This window comes from Heliangelus exortis, chromosome 14 (genome assembly GCF_036169615.1).
Source record: "Heliangelus exortis chromosome 14, bHelExo1.hap1, whole genome shotgun sequence".
NCBI lineage: Eukaryota > Metazoa > Chordata > Aves > Apodiformes > Trochilidae > Heliangelus > Heliangelus exortis.
The window spans coordinates 12,415,173-12,439,469 of NC_092435.1; the positions used below are offsets into that span (position 1 = coordinate 12,415,173).

The 24,297-nt window shown below is 43.3% G+C and overlaps 1 long non-coding RNA gene across 1 annotated transcript in view; it reads right to left on the reverse strand.

Annotated features, from left to right (window-relative positions):
• Positions 1–745: 745 nt before the first annotated feature.
• The window catches only part of LOC139802453 (uncharacterized), a 52,658-nt gene continuing 29,106 nt past the window's right edge, over positions 746–24,297 (reverse strand). Inside the window, exon 3 of the long non-coding RNA XR_011728626.1 lies at positions 746–823. This is a non-coding gene — a long non-coding RNA (uncharacterized lncRNA). The remainder of the gene's footprint in view (positions 824–24,297) is intronic.

The following is a 24,297-nucleotide window of genomic DNA, read 5'->3' on the forward strand; positions in this document are numbered from 1 at the left end:
GAGCTCAGCCCACTTGTGAGCAGGCTGAAAACAGTTTGCCATTGCCTGTTACATGAAGATTACTTCAATTTCTGCTTAGAAAGTTCCCTCTTGGCAGGTTCTTCAGTTCTTGGCTGAACCTGACAGCTGATCACAAGCCTACTTTGAATCTGTGGCCTCTGCAGAGACCCACTTCTGAGACAGCAGCACCTTTAGGCCTCACTGCTGCCATAGGTCAGAAGAAATTATCCAGGTAAGGAGCTGAGTCTTTATAAATGAGTTATACATAAAAGTTATATATATGAAAATATATATAAATATATTTATAAAGTACATATATATATATATGTTATTTATAAGAGTAAAGACCTGAGCCACTACATCAGCATTAAAAAAAACAAAAAAACCAAAAAACAAACAAACAAAAAACCCAAAAAACAAAACAAAACAAAAAACCACACCAAAAAAACAGAAACAAAGCAATGTGGCTATAAAAAAGAATTGGGGAGCCACATGAACTCAGCTTTGAGCCCATCACACAGCTTTGAGGCTGGGGGTAAGAGACCCAGAGCACCATTTCACACTTCCCAGGGACAACACTGCAGCTCCACAGTGTCCCATGGACGTGCATTCACCTTCCAGGGCATTCAGCCTGCAGCAAACCCAAAGGACACGAAGGTTGCCCCAGGTACTGCTGAGGGCAGGGGCCTCTCTGGCTACTTCTCCAGGCTCTTCCAGTGCCACTCATTTGTCCCCCACTCACCCTTCAGGCCAAGCTGAGATGGCCCCAAACACTACTGTGCCCCTGCTCTGGAGATGGCTCCTCCAACCCTGGTGGTTCAGCCTTGGGAGGGAAAGAAGATTTGGCCCCCTTAGCATGGGATCTGATGTTTTTCAGTAGGAAATTTAGATTGCACATAGCTAATTAATGGAAAACAGGGATAAACAAGCAGATTGCTTACTTCAATTATGTGCACGGCGCCTGCAGGGTTATCATTTAAAAATCACGAAGAAAAAAAGCAGTAAAAATGGATAAAAAGACACAGACAGGAGTACACAATCTGCAGCTTACCTTGATGATGACTAAAAACTAATTCTAATTCTGCCAAGAATCAGAAGAGGGAGGTTATTCTTGGCAAATGAGTATTATCCAAAATTTTTCAGCCATCTGTAAATAACATTTACCTGGAGCAGCTTTATATAATTGACTTCTCTATGAGTGTTGCACAGACCCATCTGTCCAGAGAGGGAATATCTCACTCAAAATAAAGGCAGAGAAGGAAAGAGATCAGGAGCTCCCCATTAATTTATTGAAATTTCTCCCAGAGGCACTTTCTCCAGATTCATGGAATGTGGGAGAAGTCAAGCATCTGCTTTCCTTGAAGCTTAACTTACTGAAAGAAGCATTACCTGGACAAACACTCCTCTCTCTAAGCAGCTTAACAAGTTTATGTAAATGTTTGAGCTGCTGTAAAGAGGCAAGGAAGTCATTCCATATCCTATTTAGAAAGGTAAACAACTTTCTTGTTATTTTGAGCCCCTCAACTATTTGCACTACCAGATGGATTAGATGAACACCATGGGATGGCTGTTTTGCATGACACAACTCACATGTAGTTAAAGGTTCAAAACTGGAAGTGAAAAGTGGTTTCCAAGTAGGAGATTGTAATAATTAGATGAAAACCCAAGTCCCCTGAATGATTTGTTTTGTATTTAGTAAGACTGATAATCAAAATTCAGTGTTCAGCTGCATTTGAAAATTAAAGTGGCCAAAAATGCCAGTGCACTGAATTCCCCTGCTGGGCCTCTGTGCAAACTTGCTGATCATAAAGCAAACACTGGAGTCATTTCTGTTGCCTTCTGTATTCTGCCTGTGTTCAGTACTAAGCAGGACTGGTTGGGACATTGGGCATTTCATCTTCCTCTTCTTCATTTGGTTCTTGTTTTATTTTCCCAAATCCTGTGGCACTATTTCCCCCTTACAAAATAAGAATTTTACAAAAAGCTCCAAAAAATACAATAGCCTTCATTCAAAGGTCCCTATGGGACTGGAGGAGTCTCACTGACCAAAACTTAGCTCTACAACAGCTTTACTCCACTAGTATTGCAGTAGAGTTCCTCTCTCAAAATAAACTGGAGGACCAGGTTCTTTACTGGTTTACACACAGGTTTCAGTGATTGCATCAGAAATCTCCAGAGACTGACAGGATTTGGGTTTATTGCATCCATCCAAACCCTGCCTGAGAAAATCAGCTTTTTGCCTTACCAAGTGTCCAGGCATTCCTGTGAAGCTGTGCAGGGAGCAGTGCTCATCAGCTCAGATTTAATTGTTTTAATGGGATGAAGTTAAACAAACTGCCAGCTTACAATAAACATCTCTGGATCATTATTTGCACGTTCTCAGCCACAAAGGGGGTACATGACTGGAAATAATTTAGTACCAAACACTTCAGGGAAAAATTTCACTAGACATGTTAATGGTTTTGACCCCCAATGTAAGATGTACCCCAGAAAGAAGATTTAGGAATAAGGTTTATGCAGCATATGGTCAGGATTTACAACCTTCCTTCCTGCACACTAGATGGTGTTTCAGTGATAACACAAATATGAGGTCAGAGACTTTTGAGAGGCAATCAGCTCACACCAACCTTCAAATGCCCAAGATCCTCCAAACAGGACCAGATTTCTGCCCTCCAGTGAGCACAGCCCTTGCCCACTGTGACACAAAGTCCTCAGGGTTTGCAGATCCTGCTGGAATGGAAATTGCTTAGGACCCTGGGATAACTCAGGCTAGAAGTGGCTTTAGGAGGTCTCTAGTCCAACCCCTTCCTCAAAGCAGGGTCAGCCTTGAGATCAGACCAGTTTATTCAAAAGCCCATTGGGTCTCAACAACTCCAAGAACAGGGAGTACACAAATTCCCTGGGCTCTTGTTGCACAGCTTCATTTCCTTCACAGAGAAAAACACCTTGCCTTATATCCACTATTTGAAGCTATGTCCATCATCTCTCATCCTTCCACCACAGAGCAATGTGAAGAGCCTGGTTTTTGCTCCTTGATGCCTCCTCAGGCACAGAGAGGCTGCTAATGCATCTCCCCAAAGCCACCTCTGCTGGGGCTGAGCAGAGCCCAAGCATCCTCAGCCTTGCCCTCCAGAGAAGTTCTCCAGCTCCCAGCCACCCGTGGATCCTCTATTCAACTCACTGCAGTTTAACTGTTTCTTGAATTGGAGATCCCAAAACTGAACACAGTATTCAAAATGCCATCCAACATGTGCTGAGCAGAAGAAAATAATCACTTTCCCCCAAACTACTGGCTGGGCTCTTGACAAATCAGATCCTCCATGTATAAAAAGACAGTCAGATTCTGCTTTTCAGTGCAACGAGGAATTGTCTATCAACATTAGCAAACATCAAAGGGACTTTTATAAATTGCCAGATTCATAGCTCAGTTGGCATTGCTGGATTGCTACTGCTACAAGAGGGCTTTGAACCTGCAGCCTGTAGCCCAGCTTTGCCAGCAGTGATGGTCATGGGACACAGTGAGTGCAGTTACCTGAGCTAGAGCTGCTTCACAATGGCCATCTCTCCAGAATGCCTCCACGTTGCTGGTAATCATCACCCAAACCAATAGGCCAAAAGGAAGCAACATTTTTTTGTCTGTCTAAATGAATACACTGGGCAGGTCTGGCCATTTCCTTGGTAACTACTGAGGGGAATCAGTACTCATGTAGCCTGGATGATCATCTGCCCCTGGGTTTCTGGGAGTCAAACTGCGTCAAGTAGCTCAACCTACTTTTCTCCATCAATATGGAATTCATCCTTACTCTGCCATTAGCAGTAAACCTCTCCAGTTCTCTCAGGCACCAGAGTCACAGGGAGAACTCAGTGCCATGAGATAACTGAATCAGATGCGTGACTGAAATACCCCAGATAATATGAAGCATGTAAAAGAGATGTAATCAATTTTAGAACAAAGTAAAATCTGCAGTCATTTATCCTGCTTCTACTATTACCTAAAGATAAATAATGTCATGCATTAAATAATTCCATCACTTTTGTTCCAGTGATGAGAATCTTCTAGCAAGTACCAGAAAATAAAAAAAAACCAACATTGACAAAGTGCAACAACAATCATAAAAGTGAAAAAAAAGTGGAAAAAACTGTACACCTAGTACAGTGTATGTGTATTCAGCACAGATTTTCCACTCAGCTCCCTTTCCAACAGGAGAAAGGTTGAGTTTTGGCAACTCCATCAAGTGAGCAGAACTAGAGGAAACGCAGGTTCTTTTTTGCTTAGGGAATCAGGGTTTCAGCATCTGTATCCCAAATACCAAGTCAGATACACTTCCATTAGGTAAGGCACAGTTTCCTCTGATAATGAGAAAAAAAATTTGTATATCTTAGGCTAGATGATGCTGAGAAAAGTATAAAAACTTACAAATTCAGAACCTTTGAGCCTTCACAGTCATTTCAGAGCACATGGTTTAACAAGCCTCATCAACCTTTACCCTGCTTAGTACCTGTCAGCAAGCATAAGGGAAAGACAATGCTGTTTTGAAAGCTGAATGTTCTTGGCATAGACTCCAGTTTGTTTTAGAAGATTTTTTTGAAGTTGCCTGCTTCTGCTTCTGAAACACAGCCTCCTCTGTTTTCAAGCTAAAATATGAAGATACTTTTAAACTAACTGAATAGATCTAGTAAGTGTGCTGTGTCAAATCCTCACCAGTTTTGTATCTCAGGATGCTTCATAACAACACAGATCTCAAGGAATTGAGATCCACAGGTTAAGTTTTGCACAGCATAAGAAGAATTATTTTATCTATTTCAAGCTTATTACCTTCAAGTATCATGGAGCATCCCTTTTGTATACTGCAAACACAGTGAGGAATAGCCCTGCTGACCCTCTCTGTGCCATTCATTATTATACATCCTTCTGTCACACTCTTCTTTATTAGTCTGCTCTTAGAATTAAATGGCTTTTAGCTTGCCTAATACTGTTTGAAATGAAAGTCCCTTTATGCCTGTAAATATTTCAGCTGCCCTTTTTGGACCCCTTTCACTTTCAGCTCCAGTCTTATTTAAGATAATTTTGTATCCATTTCTCCAGCTGCAGAGGAGCAGTAATAAGAAGGGCCGAGACAGGATTATGGTAAGCAGGGAGGCTCCCATGCTATTAATATTTATTTCCTGCTGGTATCTGGAGGCATCAGCTGATCCAGAGTCCTATTGTGATGAACCACACAGCCGTGTAGTACATGACAGCCCTTGCTCAAGGGACTGTATCAAGAGGGATACGGGGATGTCAGAGAGGGAGAATTCATGTTGCAAATTTACTTTTCTAATGCAAACTCATTGCCTTGCAACCTCCCAGCAGATGCAGCCTGTGCTTGGTGAGAGCCTGGTGCCTGTTGGATACTGAGAGACCCCAGGGGAGCTGGTCCCTGCTGTCACAGATCCCCACACAACCTTTGCCACGAAGCCACAAACAAACCCTTCACTCCATCTACATGTGCACAAGGTCAAAGAGCAGCACCAGGCCAACAGATACCAAAGAACTCAAGAGCTGGCATTAGTGAGGAGCAGAAAAGCTCCAGGGAGAGGAACCTGCTCACTGAGCAGCCATGGAGGAGACAAGCACAGAGCCCACTCTCACATGGAGCAGTCACTTGAAAGCATGAAGTGTTTTAGTGACAAAAATCACTCCAACCCAGGCCAAGAGAAAACACCCTAGGTACTAAATGGCCTAGTTTAATACTAGGTATTAAACACATTAGGTATTAAAAAATTCAAACACCCATATTGATAATGTTCTCAGGGAAAGAACATTTCAGAAGCATCAAGCAGATAAATAAGAAATATAATTCTCACATAGAAGGTGAAAGTCAAAGCACAACTTGGACACCACAACCTGGTCCTCACAACCTCTGCTGCTTTCTGCTCACCCCAGCTATGTCTGAGTGCCAGGACAAGGTATTTCAGGGATTGTGCTCATTCCTCTCCTCCCACCTGTTAGATGCTTTCTGCTCTGCATCCTCCCAGCCACCTCCTCCTAAAGGAGCCCCCTCACCCTGTGCCCAGGGGCCATCTCCTCCTCACCTCCCTGCTCCAAGCCCCTGGAAGTGGACAGGAAGATTTGTTTGCCTGAATTTCTCTGCTGGGAACAGTTTGTTACCACAAGAAAAGACAGAATGTTTGCTACGTAGGCCTAAAAGTGGCTCTACAACAGCTCTGCTCAGGGTGTACACGACCTTTTTAGTGGGGGAAGCAGGGCACAGTCAAAAGGAGCACTTGAAAGCAGACAAGCAGCTTCAGCAGTGAGCAAGCTCTCTTGCTGTTTGAGTACACTTAGGAGAACATAAAAACTGAGTGAAAAGCAGAAACAGTGATGGAGGAGCTCCTTGAGGCATTAGAAGAGAGCAGCCAGCCCTTGGTTGGTTTTCTTTAACTGACTCCATAATATTATAACAAGTCACTTAACCAAGATGCAAGCAAGGGCATTTTTACCTGTACTCACAAGCTCAGCTCTTACACCCCATTTCCTTATATGATTAAGGAACAGGTTTTACCTCCTGTGGTGGATTTGTCAGATATCCACAATGATTGCAATAGTGAAAACACCCAGGATCCTTCTATTCCCCATCTCCATCCCTTTCTGATTTTGGCAGGTCAGCCTCCTTCACCTGCCTGTATTATATCACAGGCATATTTTTAAATATGAAATAGCAGGTGGGTTCCTAATACACAATCAGAAATGGAACACAGGTGACTGCAAAGCTGCGGTTTATAATTCCTGCAATTTTTCAGGGTGAATTTATGAGAGCTAATGTGGTTTTAATACAATTACCCAATTATAAATTTCTCTGATTATTAGCCTTGCACTTGCATTTTCCATGACACAGCCAAATCAAACAGGCACATCATCAAAAGCAGAAGTAGAGGATATACTTATCAAACATGCTGAAATGAATTATAAACTTTAAAAATCCCAACATACTGTAGACTTGGAAAAAGAGAAAGGATAGAGAAACTGCTGAATAAAAGCAGTGCTTGTGCCATGAGTATGACATGGCACTGCAGTTAATTCTGTGCATTAAACATTTATTACACCAAATGTTAATTTAAAACAATCATTAAAATCAGTTTTATCTCTGTCCGCTGGAGGTCAGTTATTAATTGAAAGTTGATGAAGCTTCCCTAATTTCAACATCATTATTTCAATGCACACATAACAGGAGCCATTATATCTTAGATTCATACAGTGCTGCTCAATTTATTTCTCACACTTTCTATCTCCTTTTGCAAACCTTTATAGTGATAACGAACATTTAATTTCAAAATGAGGCTCCTAATGACCATCTTCTGGAAATACAGGTACAGCAGGTACAAGGGGGGAAAAGTCAGCTTAGAATAATACACACAGATTGATTATTTCTCAGCCAGATAATTTCTGCTCTTTTCTTTTTCTTTAGGACTTTGCTTAAACAATCGTTCATTATAGTTTTGGGTTTTTTTGTACTTCACTCTTTGCCAAGCTATTTTCTTTCCCTCCCAGCTGAAGTTGAGGATTTGGGTCCACATTTTCCCATACTTGTGTTGTCCCCAAAGTATAACCCCAAAGGAGCTGGAGGCTGGTCTGCCTCTTGCTTGGTGCCTGGTGGCACCACTGAGGGCTGAGGGGCCAGGGGACATCTCAGCTGTCTCTTGGTCCCACCAACCCAGCAGCATCTCTGGTGCTGGCTGGGCTTTTCAGACAGCAAGCACAGGATGGGCAGGTCTGGGCACTGGGCTCTGTTGTTGCCCAGCACTGGGCTGACTGGAAAACAGCAGGGTTGACACAGTTCTCAAGGGCTGCTGAAAAGGGCAACTGAAACCTTTACCTTTTAAAATGCACTAATTTACAGTAATGGGTAATGAGATTTTACCAGATTAGGACTAAGAAAATTGCTGCCATCTACTGCTGGAAAGAATTATGTGACTACCAAAAGGCTCTTCCAAAAACAAGTTATGAACTGCAATTATCTTTGGGGAAGTTTCTCTCCTGTGAGCCCAGCTCTCGGGGGGGATCATCACACACAGGCAAGAGGGATGAACCCCTGCAGTTTGGTGGTGACAGTATCAGGCTGGGCACACAGTCAGAGTGCTCATCTTGCTCTGTAAGCAAAGATTTCTCATTAGGAGAGGAAGAGAAATATTAAGAGCAGCAGAGCTGTACTTTAAATACATCCTCAGTGCCTGAACAATTCCTGGTTTAGACACATAGACATTTCCCATCAAAAGAATAATGACTTACAGCCTGAGGAAGTCTTTTAATTTGGATTTCCCCACTTGCCTAGAATTTAGGTGGCATTTTTCTCTCTCCTCCAGATTCGGATTTACTAATTTATAAGAATGCAAATGAGCTGGAGGGAACGAGTCAGTCTCCCATGTGTCACCGCTGGTTTGGGGGAGGTTAATCCAGTAAAGATGCTATGCTGTTGATTATTTATGATAAACTCTATACTGCAGGCAGGTATTCCTTGTGACCAAGGCAAAAGGAGAAGACAGCTTTTACAAGGGGAGGACATAAAAGTCTGGATAAGTTTCTATTCATTCAAAGCTTTGGGGAGGGAGCAGGAGTCTACAAACCAGAATTCCTATGTGCTGTTCCCAGTCTCTGTGCCCATCAAGTGTCCCCGTGCTTCCTCTTAGCCAGGATCACCCTTCAGCCCACCCTGCTCCTTTTCAGCAGCTGTGTATTTGCCCTCCAAAGCATTGGCTTCAACAGTCTCTTAACCCCTGCAGCACCAATGCCTCTGGAGATTTTATTTCCTTGTAGTCACATGAAAGCAATACATGACTCCATCAACCTCTCTCATTTGCCCTGGCATGCTGCTTTTTTAAAGCCAAACCATTCCCCTTCATTTTCAAGCATCTCATTGTCTTCAGTGCATATGCCCAGCAGCTTCAGGAACCCTGCTCTGCTCAAACCTCCCCTGCTTCATTCTGAGTGCTTCAGCCCTGATGGTGCTTTTGCTCAAAGATCTCCATTGCAATTGCAGTGCTTCTTCCCCCTCTCAGAACCAATTAACAAATAATTATGTTAGAAGACAGAACACCTTTGTGACACCATGCAGTGGGCCCAATTGCTTTTAAACAGGGCTTTGTTTTGTCTGCTTTGCCAGGGAACTGCTCACCCAGTGGCTGAGTTACTTTTGCCTTAGGTGAGCTCCCCCAGCTTGAACATTTGTCCAATTTCCTCACACGACTTCTGCTCCCTGGTAAAGAGAGCAAGCAGAATGTTTTAACTTTCCTCTGGGGCAGCCACTGCCTCTGCAGAGCCCCAGGACACCTGGCTGCAGCAGAGCACTTTTGACAGCAGTTTTCACAAAGTCACACCCAAGTCTTTGTCCTACAGAAAAAAAAAAACAATGTCACATTTGCTCAGCCTGGCTCTGCAGCGATCTCCCCAGAGCAGCCACTGCTGTTCAGCTCCATTCTGAGACCAGAGGTGCCACCACACATCTGCATGCAGGACTCCACTGGTAGTTCACAAGGAGGAGATAGACTGACAGGAAGGAATGAGACCAAATTAGACTCGTCTGAACTCCTAATCATTTCTCAATCAAATCTCAGAACCATTTTACTGTCTTGGACACAAAGCAGTTGAGAAACAGCACTTGGTTCTCAGGCTACACCTCAGAGCAGCAGTAATTGAGGGGTGCAAAACCATAATTTTCATAGCTCCCTCTTTCTCCTGTATACATCTCATATGCAGCAATTAAAGTTGACGTTTAATCTCAAACACTTTCATTAGATAGCTAATAGGCAGAAGGATCTGAAATGCCCAAAGCAGACTCCCTATTCTCTACCACCAGTTGTAAAAAAGGATTGCAAGAGAAATTTTTAAAAAAAAAAATTTAAAAATCACCTTCTGAAATATATTTCTACAAGTTTGGACAAAACAAAGCTCAAAAAAAAGCACTGAGAATGCCACCACCCCATGCCCAGACACACTGTCTTGGGCCAACCATGCTCTCCTGGACCCCTCTGCTCCTGGCTCCCCTGATGAGGGGACACAAAGCAACTGAGTCAGCTGAATTTCATGTTTATAGAGACAGGTAAATGCCCCCCACCCAAAAATACAGCCCTTACACAGGGACACCACAGAATAAACAGGCACCTGCCATCTGCTATTTCCTCCAGACACTCCTAAGCATTGGGACCCAGCCCATTGCAGCTGGGGACAGAAAATAGGATGGTGTACACCATGGCAAGGTTTGGCTTTCTATCTTCCTCCACCACAGACATTCCAGAAGGTGATGTTTCCCTCAGATAACTTGCCCGGGATGATTCAACACAAGACAGTTGTTTCCAGGAAAAAATCCATCCAGCCAAGCCAGCTGAAAGTGCTGCTACTCTCAGCTAAACCATGGCTTTAGCAGCAACCTGAGCCACTCAGCCAGGAAATCTTCCACTTCTCAACTTGTACTCACAGCACTGAAGAAACTGGTTAGCTGAGCAATTCCTGTTATGTAGCTTGACTACAGATGAGCAGGTAAGAATCTGTCCCTGTAAATACAGATAGATTTGAGGGTGTGTTTAACAGCTTTTCTGAACTGAGATTCTGCTGAATTTAAAGAGAAAAAAAAAAAAAATTAGCATTTTTTATTTGTATTTTCCTGACAGAACCGTGCCTGGTTAATATTTTCCCAACAGGAGGAAAAAGCCCAACAGGCTTTTTTTTGTCTCCTAGGAAAGCAGTCAACAGTCTTTCAGTGACACAGAAATCAGCCTAATGGAACCACTTATGTCAGGTTATCTTAAAGGAACACTTCAGTGGTATTATCCAGAGAGGAACATCTGTACACTATTTGCCTGCCAGGAACAAAGTCTCTACTTCATTTTCCCAAAAGAAAAAATTTCATAACCTTTTGCTGACAGAGGACTAATAATTATCCACATAGGAACATGCCATTAGAGTTCCATTGACAAAGGTTTATTTATTTATATACATTTGCCATGGAAGGAAAAAAAGTGATGAATGAAGTGCTGGTAGATTCCTTTTGCTAACAGAGCTACAGGGGAAGAAAACAAAATTAAAAAGTCACAGCACAAATAGAACACCTGAAAGCACAAATACCACAGCACAGCAAAGAGAAGACAACAGAGAAGCTGCTGGGGACTCAGCATCCCCAACCAAGGAGCACTGAGGTGACCACATCACACCCCAAAATGTGACACACTCATAAAATATGTGGCTGGCACCACCTTGCATTCAACAGTGCTGTGTCTCCTTTGCCAGCCAGGATTCCTGGGGGGATATACAAAGGCTGAAGGAGAAGATACACAGCGCAGAGAGATTTGCAAAGTTATTTTCCAAGCTCTTTTGTGGCATTCTTCCTACCGATCTCCCTTTCAAGTGATCTTAACAAGTTGACATGGTGCCAGATACTATGTATAAAACACAGTTTAGCATAGTCATTAGTCTGAAAACAGGAGAACATCACAGCTAATCACAAGGCAACCACTGTGGTGAGATGAAAGCAAACACTGGTCTTTCTTAAAATGCTTTGGATTTCATTTGTTTCCTTGTCTAGTTACTGTCACACGAGTCACACTTTGTGAATCAAAACCTCTAGGTTTCATCCTTCTTTTCATAAACAGAGTGTTAGAGGTTCCTCTTCAATGAACATCACTCTTCATTTTTTCCACTTCTCCCTGGATGACTCTCCTGGACTTCATCAGTTCTGGTGGATGTGCTTGTTGACCAGAGGCTGGATGGATGGGAGAATAATTTGTATCACTCTGGTGTCTTAATGGTCTTTACACAAAATTATTAAAACCAACCACTTTCAAGCCCCTGGGACAGAAGCCACCATGGCAACTTCTCTCCATGTACACAGAGATGTTAGACATTCTTCCTGGCCATGCAATATTCTGTCTTGTCTGTGCTTTCATTCTCAGTGCCCAGAGAAATAATTCAGTAAGTGCTGCAATGATGGACGTGATCAATATCTCTCTGATCCTGGCACTGGGAAAACACGTGCAACTCCAGTGCTCCTGCTCCAGTACCCAGCCAAGCAAGGCCACGTCAGGGTTACACCTCATGATTTATCCATGCCTAACCTATGGGTACTTTTTTCTGATTTTGGCATCCAGCTCCTTTCAGAAGCTGAAAGAGATTCCCAGAGCACCGGGTATCATGGAGACACAGCTACACTCCCACCATGGTCAAGAAGTTTCAGCATCTTTCATAGAATCATAGAATTGGCTGGGTTGGAAGGGACCTCTGAGATCATCAAGTCCAACCCTTGATCCACTACCACTGCAGTTCCCAGCCCATGGCACTGAGTGCCACATCCAGTCTCTTTTTAAGTATCTCCAGGGACAGAGAATCCACTACTTCCCTGGGCAGCCCATTCCAATGTCTGATCACCCTCTCCGTAAAGAATTTTTTCCTAATGTCCAACCTAAACCTCCCCTGGCACAACTTGAGACCTCTTGTGCCCTCTTGTCTTGCTGAGAGTTGCCTGGGAAAAGAGACCAACCCCCCCCTGGCTCCAACCTCCTTTCAGGGAGTTGTAGAGAGTGATGAGGTCTCCCCTGAGCCTCCTCTTCTCCAGCCTCAACACCCCCAGCTCCCTCAGCCCTTCCTCACAGGACTTGTCCTGGATCCCTTCACAGCCTCCTTGCCCTTCTCTGGACCTGCTCCAGCACCTCAATCTCCTTCCTGACTTGAGGGGCCCAGAACTGGACCCAGGACTCAAGCTGTGGTCTCACCAGGGCTGAGTACAGGGGCAGAATCCCTTCCCTGGACCTGCTGGCCACGCTGTTCCTGATCCAGGCCAGGATGCCATTGGCCTTCTTGGCCACCTGGGCACACTGCTGGCTCCTCTTCAGCTTCCTGGCAATCCAGACTCCCAGGTCCCTTTCTGCCACTCTGTGCCCAGCCTGGAGCTCCCCATGGGGTTGTTGTGGCCAAAGTGCAGGACCCAGCACTTGGCCGTGTTGAACCTCATCCCATTGGAATCAGCCCAACTCTCCAGTCTGTCCAGGTCCCTCTGCAGAGCCCTCCTGCCTTCCAGCTGATCCACACTCCCCCCCCAGCTTAGTGTCATCAGCAAACTTTGCTGATGATGGACTCAATCCCCTCATCTAAATAATTTATAAAGATAATAAAAAGAACTGGGCCCAACACTGATCCCTGGGGGACACCACTGGTGACCGGTCGCCATTTTGAGGCAGCCCCGTTCAGCACCACTCTCTGGGCCCGGCCCTCCAGCCAGTTCCTAATCCAGCACAGATGCCCCTGTCCAAGCTGTGGACTGACAACTTTTCCAGGAGAATGCTGTGGGAGACGGTGTCAAAGGCCTTGCTGAAGTCCACGTAGACCACATCCACAGTGGATAAGCAAAATATTTTTCTTTCACCCAGTGACTCCTGAATTCTTCTGCACATCACCCCAGCTTGGTGCTGTGCTAGACCCCTCCTGGAGAGCTGGAGAACACCACATGGGCTCCTTCTGATGAAACAGGAGGTATAAGTCTGTTGCTGCAAAGGAAGGAAGGGAGATGGGAACTGGGTCTCCTCTCACCACATCACTGCTCCTAGGCTAGGCATAAGGTGACATTTCCCAGTCCAGGAGGAACACCTTGGCCACCAAGTACCACAAAGTGCAAATGTAGATGCCCACATACTACTACAAACAATTCACTGAAGCAAAACAAAGGCTAAGAAAAGGACAAAAGGGATTTGTGCCCATTCTCCTAGAAGATCCAGGCAAGGACATGTAAGTGCTGAGACACTGGCCATGTGGTGGAAGGCCAGGCTTCCTTGAGGAATTTCTTCCAGGATTCCTTGCTGTTACACAATCCTGAGCCCTGATACTGGCATCTTCACTGAGCATAGTCTTACTCACGACAACATCTGACGGGAGCATTGCCTAAATAAGTCTTGAAATTTCCATAAGAACATGATCATAACACTTGGCAGAATAATGTCTCACAGCTCCAGTACATTATTTATGTCTTCAATTCCTGCTAACGCTCTTGTCAAATGAGTATAGATTTATTATTTTAATTATCTCAAGCTTGTAGAGATTTAAACATCTGTTATAGGTGTTCAATAAGTAGTAGAACAGGAATCAATTTTTTTCTTAAACAGGGGAGTGATTCACTGTGCTTTGTGAATAGATAAACTCACTATAGTCAATAGAAGAAAGGTACTTTGAAAGAAAGCAGGAGGCTCTTTTAATTAGCTTCTAATTAATTCTGTTTAGGAAGCCTAGATGAAACATAACATTTAGGAACACTAAAAGTAATTTAATTACAGAATTTGGTGTGTTTTCCTCAGATCATTCGTTGCCAAAGCAGCAGTGTTTCCTGTTCTGTTTCTCAGCAGGACAGTGTTTATGGATTATCTACACAACTTACATTGAACATCCTCTGTTCCACATGGCTTTCCTGCTTATGTAATAGATTTATGAGTTCCCAGTGATGGACCACTGGAAGAATTCACCCCAGAGATTTTCTTGATGTGATTTGAATCCCCCTTGAGCATTACTTAACATTGGTAAAAACAAAAAAAGAAGACTTCCAGGTTTGACTGGGCACAAAGGCTTGCATTAAAACATCATGTCTTCTGGAGACCACGGACAGATCTTGGAGTACCATCCCTTATGTCTAGCATCTATCCTGAGGTGAATAAAATAATAAATGTTCACCTCTAGGGGAACAGATACAATGTTACAGAGCTTCATTCTCTGAGCAACTTCTTTGAACTCAGCAGTGGCAACAGGAGCCCAAGACACAACGAGTGCTTTGGTATTGCATTTCTCAACAATTTAAAAGAGTAGAGCTTGTCTTGGGTCAACACTTCCCCAGCACTTGTGCAGTCAGGTCCTTGGGCAGAGTCTCTGATCCACCATCAGCCCTAGCCAGGGAGCAAGACCTGCTGCTGTTCCAAAATCCTGCAAGGCATATTTCATCCCTTAGAGTCTTAACAGGAGCACTGCAGAGACAGCTCTGAGAGCCTAATGGACTGAGGGAGGGGGAGAGCCCAGCAGACAGTATTTACTGAGTGGGTGCTGAACAGCTTCCTCGGGTCCAGCCCAGAAGACACCCAGGAACTCACCAAATCTCCAGTACAAAGCTCCTCATCCAGTGTCACTGGAGGCAAAGACACTGAAGCCTCAGAGCTGTGACAGGAGGATGGGTGGATGGCCACATTTCTGCCTGTATCTGTCATCTATATCATCTGTTCTCCCTATAGGTAGGCTTAGCCACCATCACCTGGAGCTTCTCTGTTGCATGCAGTCCCAGTGTCCTTTGATTTCTCCCCATTCCCTTTCTCCCATTCCCAACTCTCCCACCTAGCAACATTTCCATCCTGTTTGGACCTCAGCTCTTTGGGAAACAAAGAAACAAAAAAAGGAAACTGAAGGCAGAGACGGCTGCTGAACCCCTGCTGCTACCTCCCAGCTCTACCATGTCATGTATTATTGTCACTTGGATGACAGGCACTTTTGCAGATGCTACCAAGGACTGGTGCAGAGCTGACATCCTGTATGCAGCAGTGCTTTAAGAGGAATATGGCACAGCACAAATGGAGTTAAACAGAAAAATGTCCCCCAAAATATTTTGAGCCCTGGAAAGGAAAGTTCTTTGAAGGTAGCAAGGCTTCATTCATTTCATGCAGAATAGTGAAGTAGCACAACAATAATAGTTATCTATTCTGTCTGTTCTTGGAGGATCTTAAGGGATTAGAGAAGTGGAAGTTGAGCTAACTGGGAAAGTGCAGGATGCATTGAAGATTGCAAGGATAATAATGATGTTTTTATAAAATTTTATGAGAGAAAAAGACCTACCTCAACAAGTGTGTGTGAGAGAGATTGCTGCACAATCTTCACAGTAAAATCTTGCCCTTATGGAGTGGGAAAATTCAACTTTAATTCTGTGAAATAAAGGAATTTATTCTAATTGCTGTAGGTTTCAAATTCACAAGAACAAATATTCAAGTGATCTAAAATCCCTACAAAATTACCAGTTCTTTTATGCAAGTCCTGTTGCCTGCCTGTAAGAAAGAGATCATCTCAGCACAGTAGTTTTGCCTTTTCAGTGTCAAATCTGACCCAGGGCTCCAAATCATTTAAGCCCGTTATAAAATCTGCCAGCTGAGAAGCTAAAACAAAGATTGTTATTACTTTGCTTACCATGGGCTATCTTAAATGAATTTTCAGGTGAGGTTTTAGCAAGGAAGGAGCAGAAATTTGTAGATAGCCATGCATCCCATGAGAAGGAGAAAGCAGAAAAATGAGACACCTACAATTTATGGGAGAAACGGATGAATGGGGAATCAAGACTCATCAGGTTAATGAGACAAAGCCAGATGTCTAAACAGAGAAGGGTTTTACCAGGACATCTGAAAGATGCAGGGAGCAAAAATAAATACCATAGATCTGATTGCTGCAACAGAAACAAGACAGCTTTGAGCTCAAATTATCCCCCAAAGGCAGGGACAGGAATATTGTTCTCTCCTGCACAACAGATTTTATCAGTTCCCAAACCTTAAAGTCAACCCCTCCTGCAATCAACAGACAAAGCCAATAATTTTAAGAATGAGAATACAGATGCAGAACAAAGGCCACCCAACAGTCTCAATAAATTCACAATCAGAAAAGCCTCTGGCTACATATTGAACAGATGAAAATGAATACACTGGATTTTCCAATTGATAGAAACTTAATAACAGATTAAGTTCATTACAGAGAGTCACTGATACAATGCAAGTGCCAGTTTCCCACCCCACTACATCACTTCCATTACCATGGGCTTCAGAGACTTCAGATGAAACCACAGGTACTACAGTACTCTGGAAAAGAGTGACCATCTCTAAACCTTGGTTGTATTTTCCAAATAAACAAAGTGGTAGATTTTGGTAGAGAATAAAAAGTATGGCTTTGAGAAAAAATATAAAACAAAAGACATGTTTTCAGTACTAGATCAGTAAGATAGAGCCAGCATTCCACTTCTTTCCAATTCCACTTGTTTTTCCTGATTTTGTATGATGTTCTGGGCACAGGAGCACAGAACTTCCATTTTTAAAAAATTCAGGCCATGTTTGCAGGGCCAGGACTTTTGAAAAATGTTACAAGACTAAGAAAAGGTAGCAGAGATCATTGAGAGGAAAATGATGCAACACTGGGATAATTATTCTATTGCCTTTTTTAAAAAAGAACTGCACAGTTATTGTCTGTCTTTCTTCTTTTTCCCCCAACTGAATCTAATTCTTCTAATTCAGCATCATAAAATCTAGTGAAAAAAATAATCCTAAATTACCAAAGGCAAGAAACAAACTTTATACTTAACTGTTCTAGTTAATGCAATTTCCATAGTAATTATGTCATGCACATCATCTAATACCTTGTCTAGAGTGAATTCTCTACTTCATTTTAGTACCATCCTAGAAACATATATTTAAGAAGCTATAAGAAGGAAGCAATTGCCTTGGGGAATCACACATTGCTACTGTGTTCTAAATTCTAAAACAATACTTCTAAGAATGCAGGTTTTCTTTTATGAGCAACATTATTAATTGAGAGCAGGAAGCAAAATGTGAAATTTTTTATTAGTTTCATCTCCTAAGGTAGGCAACGTTTGTGCCCTTTTTCCACCTGCACCCAGGAACAACTGAACTTGTAGACCAGTTTACCTTAAACTCAGCAAAGAGGGAGACATTCAAAAAGATATTAAGTTCCTACAAGTTTGGCAAGAGTAAATACATATAAAAAACTAAGTAATAGCAAGGCACATAAACGGAAAATGAAAGCACCACAAACTTTACTTAATAAGAAGAGATAATACATCTGGGGAAGCCAAACCCCCTCCTTATTCTTGTCCTATGCAAATTTCTATTTCATAATTAATTCAAAAAAGAACTCAGTCAACTCAACACAAAAGATTTCTTCACTATATCCATCTTGGCACCTGGTAAAGAATACAGAAAACATAGGTTAAAGATGCTCCATGCTCTCAAGCTAATAATCTAGGACAATGATGATTTACTTTTACAGGGTCATGAGCCATTTTCTGTCCCTAGCACTACATGGATCTATTGTGCATGGCTTCTGCCTCTCTTTGTGGTGCTGTGGTAACCATCCTTACTTTCAGGCAGCAATTCCAAATAGCAATGACCATCAGGATGTAAAGAAGTACCCTGGGATTTCCACAGGTGCTGAGTTTTCTTAGTGCCTCACGAGGTGTCTGCAGTCCCAGCAATGCAGAAACCTCTTCCTTTTCTGCCTAACACTGAGGCACTGAATCAACTGAGCTTTACTGCAATGCAAGCTAATTACTAATGACTTAAGCTTGTGATCTCTTTCTGCTGTGTAGCACCTCTTAATTTCAACACACTTTCACCAGATTTGTAAACACTTTCTCCTTTTCTGGGGGAAAAAGTCCACAAGTAAAATAAAAAATGTGTCGAAACAAAGCAAGTCAGAGGGCACAAAGAGCAGGTCTACCCACCTTACATGCTGCTGAAAAATGTTTCACTGTGTCATTGAAACACACATTGATAAATCACCTACATAAACATGCAGCTGCCTGACATTTTGAACTATTAAAAAAGACCTGAGGTGACATAAAGCTCAGTCCTGCATTTCTGACAGATTTCTAGATCTCCCTGTGACATTAGAAGGTATTGGAGTTGCATAAGGAATGCAAGATCAAGGGTGCACTGGCTTTCTCCTTAGGATCTCAGGTCACATTATTCACAACCAAGGCTGTGACTGAGTCCATACCAAGTGCTCAGCCTTAGCATCATGTGATAAAAGCATCTCTGGGCTATTTGTTCTGATCTCTTACTTGTTTTCCTAAGTCTTTTTTTGTCTTCAGTCTCTGTTCTCTAAAAAAGAGAAATTTATAAAGACTGGTGGGAAAGGATTGCAGCTGTGAACCACATGCAGCATTTCCACTATGCACAGGATGTACCTACACAGCAGCCATTCTGCATTTTGCTAGGAAAAATAGAAGAGAGATCAGCATCCAAGATGCTTGTTAAAAGTGTTGGACACCCAGCCTGAAGTCATGGCAGGGACTCAGACCTGAACTTTCTATCTTCCAGCCAAGTGTCACAGGTTCAGTGGCTGCTCCAGGTGGACTCAGCTGCCTTCCAGAATCACCTCTGGTCCTGAATACTCTTCCTCACCCACTGCCTCTAAGACATCTTAAGACCTACACATTCATCCAGAGCAGACCATCAGATCTAAAACATGGTATCTGACCACATCCCACATTCCCAAATTCTTTCTGCTGGAAGCAGGGGTGGGACTGACTGCTTTGCTGTGACCCCTCAGAATACTGCAGAGCTTGACTCATCCCCAAATCAAACTAACTCAAGGGTGGAATTGCTTCAGCATGAGATACCATCATCACTGAACCTAGGAAATTTTTTTTCAAGAAGATGCAAAGCCCCATTGTGTCAAGTGCTGCTCAAACAAAGGAGGCAGCATCTGCAGAGGAAAGTCAGCCATCCCAGCAGATGAAGCAGAACATAGCCACGAGGAGAAATAACATCACAAGGGGCAGTGATATCCTTAGGGCTGCAGGAGAGAAGCTGGATACAGATCCCAGGAGTCCTGGCTCCCAGCCCTGTACCACACGATGGGCACACAGATGCTGCACTTCTGAGTGTTTCAGTCTTCATGTCAGGTGTCACCTCAACTAACAGGAAGTAAAACTGTCACAGTAACTTCTCAGAAATCTCTCTAATTATTTTGGCCTTGCCAGGCTCGTTAGAAAGCACTCCACAAGCACCGGAACCTTTCTGCTTACTCCTGTTCTCAGAGCTTTTGCCTCATCTCGGCTTACTGCGTGTAAAGAGACCTCATCCAATCACAGTGAATATAAAACACACACACGTAGCAGTTTCAGAGGGTGTTGTGCCTCCCCCATCACTCCCAGCCTTGGGCTATTCATCAAGGATCATGCAAGATTGTTTCACACTCAGATAATTCAATTTAGTCCAAAACAGTCCTCACAGCAAAACATGACTTTGAAAAACCAGTCAGCACTCTGTCATCAGGAAGCTTACCCTGAGTAACTTCTGCTTCCAGGCTGCTTCCAAAAATCTCTCTTGACACTGCCAGCCAGTTCTGCCTAAGAGGAAATCATCACCCAGAGAACAAGGCTAAGATCAGAGAGGTAGGTTAACAGGAAAAACATCAGGATCAGTTTAACATTGCACTGCTGACTTACAGGAAGTCTGTAAATGCTCTTAGATGCTCTCTAAGAGAAAAGGTCACTGAGGTTAAGGAGAGGAAGAAAACCTGATGAAAGATCAGCAAAATAAAGGAGGGTTGCAATTTCACCTACAAGAGGAGCTCTGAATTTGATGGAGCTGCTGGGGCAGACACTACCATTCACCAGAACTTGTCTCCTTCCCTGTGGAGAGCGAGCAGATCCTTAAAAGCTCCACAATCTTCAAAAATTGTCTCATAATAAGACACAATAATATTTGCTGCACACCCGAGACAGCAAGAGTTAAGGTTGCCACAGTAACCTCCTGAGATGCTACAGCAGGGATTTTTTTCACAGGAGCTTGAAAGAGGGAAGGGCCCAAATCACACAGATCAAAAGCAACTGGCACTGAGTGCCTGACACCTCCCAGCTTTCCTTGAGGGAGGAATCCAATTAGCCAAGCATAATATGTCCATCTGACCTCAGCCTGAGGAGAGCCCCAGCCAACTGTGCCTTGGCCTGAATCCTGCAAGGATTCTCCTGATGGAGGCAACAGCTGAGGGGGTGCTGAAATCTACATCCAATATTTTTTTTCAGCTCCAGAATTTGCAAGCTTGGACTGCAAAGTCACAGTCCTTCAAAAAATAGACAAGGCCTGTAGTTCTTCAGTACTTTGAGGTCTTTAGAAAAAAACATCACTATTTTATGAGCAGACACAAGACTCACCAAAGTCCCAGCTTCTTCCTCTCTCAGTTGGCTTCTCTGTGGCTGATCCTCTAAGCAGGACCTTAATGAACTACAGAAACTCATTTCACCCCTCCCTCTTTCTCTAGAAATTCACTATACAATAAAATAAGTCGAAATCCAATTTAATTCACTCTTTTTGCCACCCTAATATGCTTCTTTATAATGTTTTTCTCAATCCCTTCTATTTTAATTAGGCATTTATAATGCTGAAAATGAAGGTGCAGCTGGCAGAGAGGGATTGTGATGGAAACATGCTCAGGGAACAGAGTAGTTCTCTGAGATTCTTCTACACTCCTCTAGAAAGTAAAAATGCAATGCAAACACCTACCTGCTCCACCTCCCTCCAGGCTGAGAGCTGCAGCTCCCTCCTCCCTTCCCTTGTGGAGGTGAAATGCCACAGGGATTCCTTACCCTGACTCAGCTCCACCTGGATTCAGAGACGACCCCTGACTGGTCAAGTTGAGCTCTAACACCTGAGCTCCACAAAACACCAAGCAGCTGAAGACTTCACCTGGCAGATAATCTTTCATAAAATTCACTTATCCCTCACCTCATTCTGGGTGTCAATCTGCATACAGCAACTCAGGGAAGAAGTAAAGGTTTCATTTCAGGTGTATCCAGTGGTTTATGAAGACTTTGCTTCTTCTCTGCTGCTCATAGGCCCCCAGTGACCTCCCAGCATCACCCTACACTTCACACAGTGACAACGGGAAGATAAGGCTCCAAAAAGGGTGGGAACAAGGTGCAAGATCAGGACTTAAAGCAGTGGCAATAAAAGCTTAATGAGCAGAGTGTTCCAGGGTGAAGAACATTTGCTTTACTCCAAGGCTGCAGCTCAGTACCTTCACAGCTGCATTTCACTAATTTATTGTGGCCAGCATTAAAGCAAATGCAAATACTTTCTTTTTTTATGACAAAATACTATTATCACACTTCACTACACAAAGATCCACCTGTACCTCCCCTAGACCTCCCTGTACTCAAGAGGTCTGGCTACAGATAAGACCTTATGACAAATTCTCACACATCTTCACATGCACCATCGTTTGAAGAAGCAATTTTCTGTTTTGATATTCTAACAAATGTTATTCCCCTAAAGTGCAGGAAAGACACATGGTGAGGAACTTGTACAGAGCATATGGTGCTGAAATAACAAGCTGATAAGTCTTTAACAGCTTTTGACAGTGGTAAAAGATCAATTATTGCACCATAAATATTAAAAAGTTCCTCCAGCCTTTTGCTGGAATGAATGTATATTTAAACATCAGTGTTTCCCTTTAATAGCAGCCAATTTGCTTCAGAATTTGAAACTTATGCAGCCCCACAAAGTTAAATGCTTGATTGCTAGAATCAGAACGAGCCCAGTGTTTGCAGCACAAACTGAAGCTACAGAAGCTCCAAGTAACCCAAAGCCAGCCCTGGACCTTTTGTTAAAACTAAAGGGTAAAATGTAATTGCCATTGCTTTCCTTTCCCTTTGATGTGATTACAAAGCTACACACAGCAAAAATAACTAAAGATACCCTTAGAAAGTATTAAGCAAGAAGGACTGATCTCCCAGGTTAACTGCTGAGTCAGCTGAGATACTCTAGTCCAAAGGGTGTTTTTCTCTTAATTTCTTCTCCACTGGATAAATACACACGTGTGTATATCCATACATGTGTGGTTGTGTGCACAGACAGGGTCACACTCTCACTAGCCCTAATTTTAATCAGGAAGCACATTGGGTGCCCTCTCTCAACAGGTCTCTGTGTACAGTCCCTGAGGTTAAACAACAATGATGATCTTAGTGACCTTCCTCTGGACTCGCTCCAAAACCTCCACATCCTTCTCGTGTTGGGGACTCCAGATCTGGACACAGTGCTCCAGGTGGGGTCTCACAAGAGCTGAGCAGAGGGGGAGAATCCCCTCCCTCAATCCATGGCCATGTTACTTTTGATGCAGCCCAAGATATGGTTGGCTTTCTGGTGCACATTATTAAGAATAAACAGAAAAAGCTTAGGTCCAGTCTAGCAAGGAACAGTGTGAAACTGTACTCCCATATATAATAAGCCGTGTGTGTCACCGGCTCACACATTTCTACATGGAAATTCTCTCCTTTCCTCTCTTGACTGTTCTAATTGGAAAGGCACATCTCATCTTCAGGTCTTTTCCCCTCTCCCTTTATCACCCACATCTTACCCCTTTACACCAACTGAAGTTCTTCAGACCACCTCATTTCCTGCCACATCCAAGATGCAGTGCTGAGCATGGTGGCCACTGTCAGTCAGCCTGACTGTCTTATCCTGGATGAATAAATTTAGCTTCCCCTTTTCTCTGTGCCATTTTGAGTACAGATCATTAGATAGCACAAGTTCAATAGCAGTTGTTGGCATTTGCATCCTATCACCTAATGGCAGCTTTGTCCAGCACTTGCAAGTGTCCTCCTTTCTTAGCAATGGTAATAACCTTGGTTGAAAACACCAGTCTGAAGTTAGAGCCATCTGCTCCTAAGAGCACCCTTAGCTCTGCAGCCTTCTGTTCTTCCCTTCAGGTCAGACCTGAGCCAGGTTCAGATATATCCTAGCAGACTGTAATGATACCAATTTGTACTATTTTATAGTATGTTCAGACAGACCTTTCAGGGAAACAAAGCTGCAGGACAAAGTCAGAGACAGCAATCAGTAGCAGCTGGTGTAAAATGAAAAAAAAAATCATTGCCCTTGGGAATACAGAGGTATGGAAAAGTAGAACTTATGCACTCTTTCCACATCAACACATCATCTATACCATTTGCACTAAATGGCCCTTTCAGAGCAAAAGGGGCAATGCATGCCAGAGAGGAAACCTTTAGACTACAAGCCAGTGATTGCCAACCTGCTCCAACCTAGGATGAGCTTCTCCACAAAGGGAATGAGCTTCTCCACAAAGGGAATGAGCTTCTCCACAAAGGGAATGAGCTTCTCCACAAAGGGAATGAGCTTCTCCACAAAGGGAATGAGCTTCTCCACAAAGGGACTGCTCCCAGCTCCCAGGGGTTCAGCCAACCCAAAGGTGAAAGCTGTCTGCAGACTGCTTGCAGTGACTGTGGTGAGCTGCAAAAGAGCCCTCTCTTTGTTACTAAACAAAGCAAGAAACTGAGTATCATAGGGGAGGAAGAAGGGATGAGAAGTCCCCAGCCACATTCTAAACAGCCTGAGAGGCAGCCTGGAGACAGGGAGCAAATATGGTATCAGCCACACGAAGCTGCCTGGGACCATGCCTGGCTGAGCCCAGGTCTGTTATCAGAGACCCTCAAGACAAATCCTTGTTTCTCCAAACCAGGTACTCTTTCCCCTTCTCTAACATGTGTGATTAATAAAAAAAAAATGTTTACA